General features: G+C 36.5%; 1 pseudogene; it reads left to right on the top strand.

Moving 5' to 3' along the window:
- The first annotated feature begins 5,471 nt into the window (after nt 1-5,471).
- Nucleotides 5,472-6,940, top strand: LOC124108816 (afadin- and alpha-actinin-binding protein-like; annotated as a pseudogene).
- The last annotated feature ends 215 nt before the right edge of the window (nt 6,941-7,155 follow it).

The following is a 7,155-nucleotide window of genomic DNA, read 5'->3' as shown; positions in this document are numbered from 1 at the left end:
CCGTCCAGCTATTCATCATTCTATCATCTATGTATTATTTTGAATGTTATCTTAAGGTTATAACATGCTTATGATATTAATCTCTGTGGTTTGGTTTTGATGGTAATGATAACAGAAAAAGGAACAAAAGATTAACTGAAATTTTCCTTGCAAAAATCATATGACTGCACTTGGAGAAGAGAAATTAGTAGATTATGGATAAATGGGCATTATTTATCAAGATTTATAGAATCCTTGGTTAATTTCTCCATGCTGTGTGCTTTCCTTCCCCTTGTCCCCCTCCTTCACCTCTTCTTCTTCCTCCTCTTCTTCTCTTTCTCCTTCCTTCTTACTTTTTTTTTTTGAGAAAAAAAGGAAAAAGTTTTATTGTTTTTCTAGCAAAAGAGAAACACAGCCGACCCCTGTCCCAAAGGCTGTGATTCTGCCCATCAGCAGAAACAGGGAGATTTAAAGAGGTGACTCAAAGTCTACATTCCACATATTCTCTGTTGGAGTTGCAATTCATTTGTTAATTTGGGAGATAGTCATTTCTGAGATCTTCTGGTAACATCCCCCAAGTGTGGGTTACTTCATTCCTCTGGTAGATGTGTTTCAAGGACAGATAAATCTGCCTAAAATGGGGGAGAAAGGTAATTCTGTTTCCCCTGAGATTAGGAATGGGGAGAAATTAGGAGCAGGGAGAGAGAAAGAGAAAGAAACAGGACTATTTTTAAAATAAGTTATATCCATGTATGTACATATCAAAATGGATTCTACTGTCATGTATAACTAAAAAGAACAAATAAAAATTTTTAAAAAATTAGTTGCAGTGGTAGAGCAGCTAGGGCTATGTTCAAAGTATATAGTGGACTACTATTACATTTCCCCACTGTCAATTTCTACATTCTATTTCTATGGAAAAATGGGCAAAAATATCCCAAGCTGCTTCCTGCTAAAGGAGGGCAAGTTGGGGGATGTAACCAGGAACCCAAAATCTTTGTTCTCTGTGGGGCATGGACAGGTAAGGGTATATAGCATCAGAGCAGTGTAGAGGTCCACAGTGGTAGATTGCATGTGACTGAACATGGCATCCATAGGGCAGTGACCATACAGACAGCCAGAGTTGTCATGATTTTTCTGAATTCCATTCAGGAAGAGAACTCAGGAGTTCCCTGAGGCAAAAGGAGCTTGGTAGCTGCTGGGATGGTCCCTCAGTCCCTCCCTTTCCTCATAGGACTAGGTCCTCTGGTTCTACTTGAAGCAAACTTACCTGTCTCTGAACTCTCCAGCAATTGGTTTTCAATAAATTTGCCAGTTACCTTACATCCTCAGCATGGAAGTGGGGTTCCTTGGAGTGCCAGGCCTACCCAAGAAAGCTGGAGCTGGGGCTGCTCTTGGGTCCCATCTGGGGTGCCAAATTTGTCATGGAAAGCTCAGTCCTTGTCCCCAGTGCCAATTCAGTAATGAGGATGCAATTTTTAGAAAAAGGAAAAAAAAGTTTTGTTGCTTTGCCAGCGAAGGTAAAACATAGGGGACTCCTGTCCCAAAGGCTGTGATACATCCCTTCTTCCTTTCTTCCTTCCTTTCTTTCTTTTTTGTCATACTGGGGATTGAATTCAGGGTGCTATACCACTAAGCTATATCTCCAACCTGTTTCATTTTTGATTTTGAGAAAGGCTCTCACTAAATTTCCCAGACTGGCTTCAAATTTGTGATCTCCTGCCTCACTGTCCTGAGTGGATGGGATTACAGACATGTGCCACCATGCCCAGCCCACCTATATTTTTCTAAGGGAAAGAAGCCTGACTGAATAAAAGCAATTTTCTGTTGACAGGCTGTCAAGGCAAAGAAACAAAACTGTGCAGAGTGGTATGATACTGCTGAGTCAGCCACCCTGTGATTGTGTTGAGGAAGGGTGGATGGTGGGAAGATGTCAAGGATTCCATGGGTGGTGAATGACAAGTAGGTACAAACTGAGTTTTAAAAACTAATTTTAATGGCAGAGATACAGAAAAGAGTGTTTTATGCACAGAAAATAAGCATACCCTATGACATGGATATTGTGTTAAGGGAGAAAAACAGCAATTATATTTGACTTCTGAACTTTCTATGTGTTTGTAGATAGAGAAAAATTTTAATCCATTAGATAAAAATTGGACTTATATCCTATAGTCTCAAATAATATACCAAGAAGAAACATAATTTAGTAGGATTCTTTTTCCATAATCCCCAGAAGAATTCTTACCAGGTTGTTTTATCGGAAGTGGGATAGGCAGTGGATATGGAAAATCATTCTTCCTATTACAAAGACAATCATCACTTTTAAAATTTTTAATTTAAAACTTTTAATCATCACTTTTAAAACTTTTATTGGTCTACTTTTAAAGTAAAATATTCTAAGATGTGTTTTTTTTTTTTTTTTTTTTTTGTATTGGGTTTTGAACTCAGTGATGCATTACCACGGAGCTGTATCACCAGTCCTTTTAATTTTTTAAGACAGGGTCTCCCTAAGTTGTTAAGGGCCTCAATAAGTTGCTGAGGCTGGCCTCCAACTTTCAATCCTTTTGCCTCAGTTTTCTGAGTCTCCAGGATTATGGATGTGAGTCACTATGCACAGTTCCAGGAATGTTGCTTAAGTAATTAAATGGATGGGCTGCCTAAAGCTACAGTATTCTAATCTGTGTCTTTATTGGTTGGGTAACACCTCTCTCTGATAGACAATGAAGCCAAATTGAAATCCAGATTTTACCATTCCCTGTTAAATCTTAAGTTGTTCATGTCTCTGAACCTCAGTGTCTTCATATGTAATTTGAAGGAATGATGGATATGTTTTTGCACTCTTGTTTTCAGAACAAAATGAGGGTTCTCTTATAATGCACTGGACTGGTGGTACTTGATAAATGTAGTTGCTATTTCATCTGGGAAATGAGTTTTTAATTTTAGATCATTCATTTATGTGTATTCATGTCAGTAGATATATAGGTGAAAGTAAGTGAGTTATACAATGTCATATATCCATCAAAGTTTTGCCCATCAAGTCTTAAAAACATTTGTATTACAACACATACTAGGAGATGAGTAGTGACAAAACTAATCTATGGGCCATCTTTTTCAAAATTTTAGGATATTGATATCCCCACCACTTGTGTTTGCATATCTAAAACATTTCAGTAAATTCACTCTATAGCTTTTTACTTCAATGCATAAATAATAGATTTGCCTTTTAAAAAATGAACAGAATCTGACAAATAATAAATGAAAATAAATAAAATAAATAATAAGAAAATGAATACAACTAAGTTCTATGATCAGATGATTTAATTGAAAAAAGTTTGCATTATGTATCATTCACATTTAAGACTGTGTAAAATGCTAGTTGTCAATACACTTCTGGGCCCACCATTGACCCACCATTTCTACTTGGTATTTGGGTGATGATAAGAGACTGGCAGTCATGAAAATGTGCACTCAGATCTCCTGCAGGAGGTTGATTGATTGATATTCCCAACCACTACCCCTCTGGATGCACCACTATGTCACTTTGAGGCCATGCTTCCTGAGGGCTGTTCTTAAAGACTGAGAATGGTAGGGGAATTAAGGCAGGTCCATTCTGGCAAGACAATAGGCTTGTTCTTCTGATAAAGATCTTTAGCTAGCAGACCTTAAATCCTCTGGCTGAAACTTTCTAGCACCAGTGGAATCCTACTAGGTCCTCTTGCCTCCTTTTTCTCTTTCTTATAGTCAGATCTTCAGGGCCCTCTGAAGTCTCCCCTAACTTCTTCTGCTCTCTCTGCCAATAAATCTCCTGAAATTCTAGTCTCTTCTTGATGGGTAAACTAATCTCTTTTAGTTTCTCATCTGCATTTTTAACATAAATAATACCTCACCTGCCTGTCTTACCAGGCTATCAGGAACAAATATTAGAATATGCAATAAAAGCACTGAAAATTATAAATCATTATAAACTACTTTCATAAATTATTTTCTCTAGCAACTTTGGTCCTGTAATCAATTTTCTTTTTTCTTTCTCATGGCTAAGAACTTTTTTTTTTTTTTTTGGCACTAGTTATTGTAAGAAAGTTCAGTCTCAATTCACTGTTTCTATATGTTGAAATAATATTAGACCCAATCTTGCTATACTCTGAGATTCTATTCATGACAGAGAAAAATTCATCATAAAGCAGGCATGTCTTGGAAACCATCCAAGGAAGGGTATTAACTACTTAAATTTCAAAATGACCTTATAAATAAACCTTCCTGGAAGTTGTCCTCACAGTATGAAATCCAACAATAGAGCAATACTAAGCATTATAATAATTTAGGGAAATTGCATAATATGTGCATTTATTGTAGGAAACAACTATGGAAGAAGTAGGGGAAGAAGAAACCCTCACTTCATCACACTCCCAATAATATTGGTACATGGTATAAATTTCACAAATTAATCCATTTTAGAAAACAGCCTATTTTCCAGGCTTCTTACAGGGCTGAGATGAGGCAAGAAGCAGAAAGGCCAATGTTGACTTTGGGAGAATAACATTAATTTAGTTCTCATAGTGTTTGTCTGAATGCACAACCTGCATTAAGTATCACTATTATATACACCTATAGTAGCACAGGAAACAGGATTTGTGGCAAAGCACCTGTGTTTATTCTAAGTCTTAATTTTATGAGCAACCTTGGGTGAATCACTCAATTGCTCTTCATTTTAGATATCTTTTGAGTTGGGTATATACCTTCCTCAATTAATGATAGTATTTTCTATCTTTCATAGAATAATGGTACTGTTTAATTACAAATTTATGAAAGCATCAGGAAAAGCATTTTAGTATTCATAATCAAACGTCCCTAATTTTTAGATTCTTCCACTTAAGAGGAGGCCTAAAAAGATGGCCACTATTTCAATAGTGGAACAGATTATCATAGTGTAGAAAAGATGGTCTGGAGTTAAACGTGCCCTAAATGAAGTCAAGGGTCTCACATTTTCTAATGAATTGGCCTGGTTATTTGACTTGTTTGAGGTTTTAGGTAATATTAACTCCTTTTTCAGACTTTGTGGGAAGGTTTCAAAAAGATAATTCATAAAAACACATAGTAATGCAAACAGTTTTCATCCCTTTCAATTAAACATCAATGCAGAACTTTTATGGATGCTTGCTCATCTGAAGCCCAGTCTTCCAGATGTTTGTATCACATTGAAAGAGCCCTCAGAGGGTCCTGCCCCACCTGTACAGGCCTGTTACAGATCCAGGTCCATCTACAGAAAGCAAAAATCTCTCTCAAAAAGAAAGATGAATCCTTCAAGTTTATACTCACCACCAGTGCTATGTTCTTCAATACCTTTATCAAAAAATGTGCACAGCTTTTTCAGTGCCTTCTGCGCAGAAAAGAATGGTGAACAAAGTATTTCATATCATGGTAGGAATTGACTACTTTTGGTTTTCCTTCATTATATGAAGAATCCCAAAGTAAAGAGAGAATTAAATATAGTTACTATTTAAAATTATATGAATGAGTTACTTGTACTTCAGCAGAAGAATGTTCTAGCTCTGGAAAATGTGGGAACAGAATCGAAACTGGGAGTCGATAGGGACTATCTACAGAACTGCTAAGCAAAACTTAGAGCACAGCAGGAAGGCAAATGATTGAGCTTCAAGAGATACAGTTAAAAGTCTAAGAATGGGAATTTGCCTCAGCTCCTGAAAAATGAGTAAGATGAAGTACAAAAATCACAAAATATCATTTCAATTTGAGCTACTCAGTATAATCATGATATATATAGAAAAAAACATGAACATGATAAATTAAAGGAATTTCTACATCAACTTGTTATGACCAAGATGAATAAAAAATATCCACGAATGTTTTAAATTATATGGGGGAAGCTAATGGAAAAAGAGGATCCCAGAGGATGGGTAAGATGGAGGCCAGGAAAGGAGATGAAATGTATAAAATTTTCGATGATTTTAAGCATTGTCAGAAACCAATCCTAATGGAACATGCTAAACTCAAGAAGGTTCTTCAGCAAATGAAATAGGTAATGATTTCTCTTCTTTCTCCCCAAAAGAAGGAACTTAGAGAAAGAGATGATGAAGTGCTGGAACTGTTACCTCTGATGTTGAAGATACTGGAGGACTAACCAGATAGTATGTGGGACCTTTCCTGTGAAACTATGAGAGAACGCTTATATATGGCATCAGCAAACAGTGGAGGACTTTGAAAAGTCATGTAGAAAAAACTTGATAACCAAGTTTCAAAGGTATACTTGGAAGGCTTAAATGATGAAGATGTGATATCACATCTTGATATTGAACTTGAACAGGAAACTGAGAAACTGAAGTTAGAAATTATTCAGCAATATCAAGAAATAATTAAAACTTAGCAGCCACTGACTACTGCTTGTGATGCATATTCCACTTCACTATGACCAGACTTGTTTGTTGGAAGAAAAGAAACACCTCAAAGAACAATGATCTCTTTTTTAGGGAGAGAAAGAGAACAGAGGAAAGAAAAAGAATTTTGAGAGAGAAAGACGAAGCTGTACAGAAGCTTCTGTATATATATCTAGGATTACAGTGAAGGAAGAAAAAAAAAAAAAAACAATTTGGGTAAAGCAGAAGTTTTTAAATAGATCTACCTTTGACCACCAGAACTCAGAAAATGGGAAACTTTTCAGTGTCTTCTCAGGCAGTTCTGATTGGGACAGTCTTATAGTACACTCAAGACCACAGCGAAAGAAGCCTCACAGTGTGTCTAATCAGTCTCCAATTTGTACATCGAAAAGGACTCAAACCCTTCCTGCTTTCCCTTCTACTTCAGACTTACGAAGTAGACACATTTCTGTTTGTCTGAACACAGTTCAATCAATGCACTTAATATAACTCCAGAAGAAACTAAACCAAATCAGGTTGGAAGAGAATGTACAAATCTGAAATGGAGCATGGCGTCAAGACCCAGGTGACAGGAACGTGCTCCTTGCCCTATACAAATTCTCATATAGAAAAAGATGACTTATCTTAGACATGAGGAAGGAAATTTTTTCATTAACATGTTTATGAAACTCACATCTAAGTTGAAACTTAGGGTATGTCATAAAGTCAGTCATCTCTAATAATTCCAGATGGTCTGAGTTGTTTGTTTGGACTTCCCTATCTTCTCCCAAAGATCTGAAATGCT

This window comes from Marmota monax, unplaced genomic scaffold, assembly GCF_021218885.2.
Source record: "Marmota monax isolate L192 unplaced genomic scaffold, Marmota_monax_Labrador192_F-V1.1 WCK01_AAM20220418_F8-fsc00033, whole genome shotgun sequence".
In the NCBI taxonomy this organism is placed as follows: Eukaryota; Metazoa; Chordata; class Mammalia; order Rodentia; family Sciuridae; genus Marmota; species Marmota monax.
The sequence above is the reverse complement of the archived record's forward strand: the minus strand, read 5'-3'. Positions and strand labels throughout refer to the sequence as shown.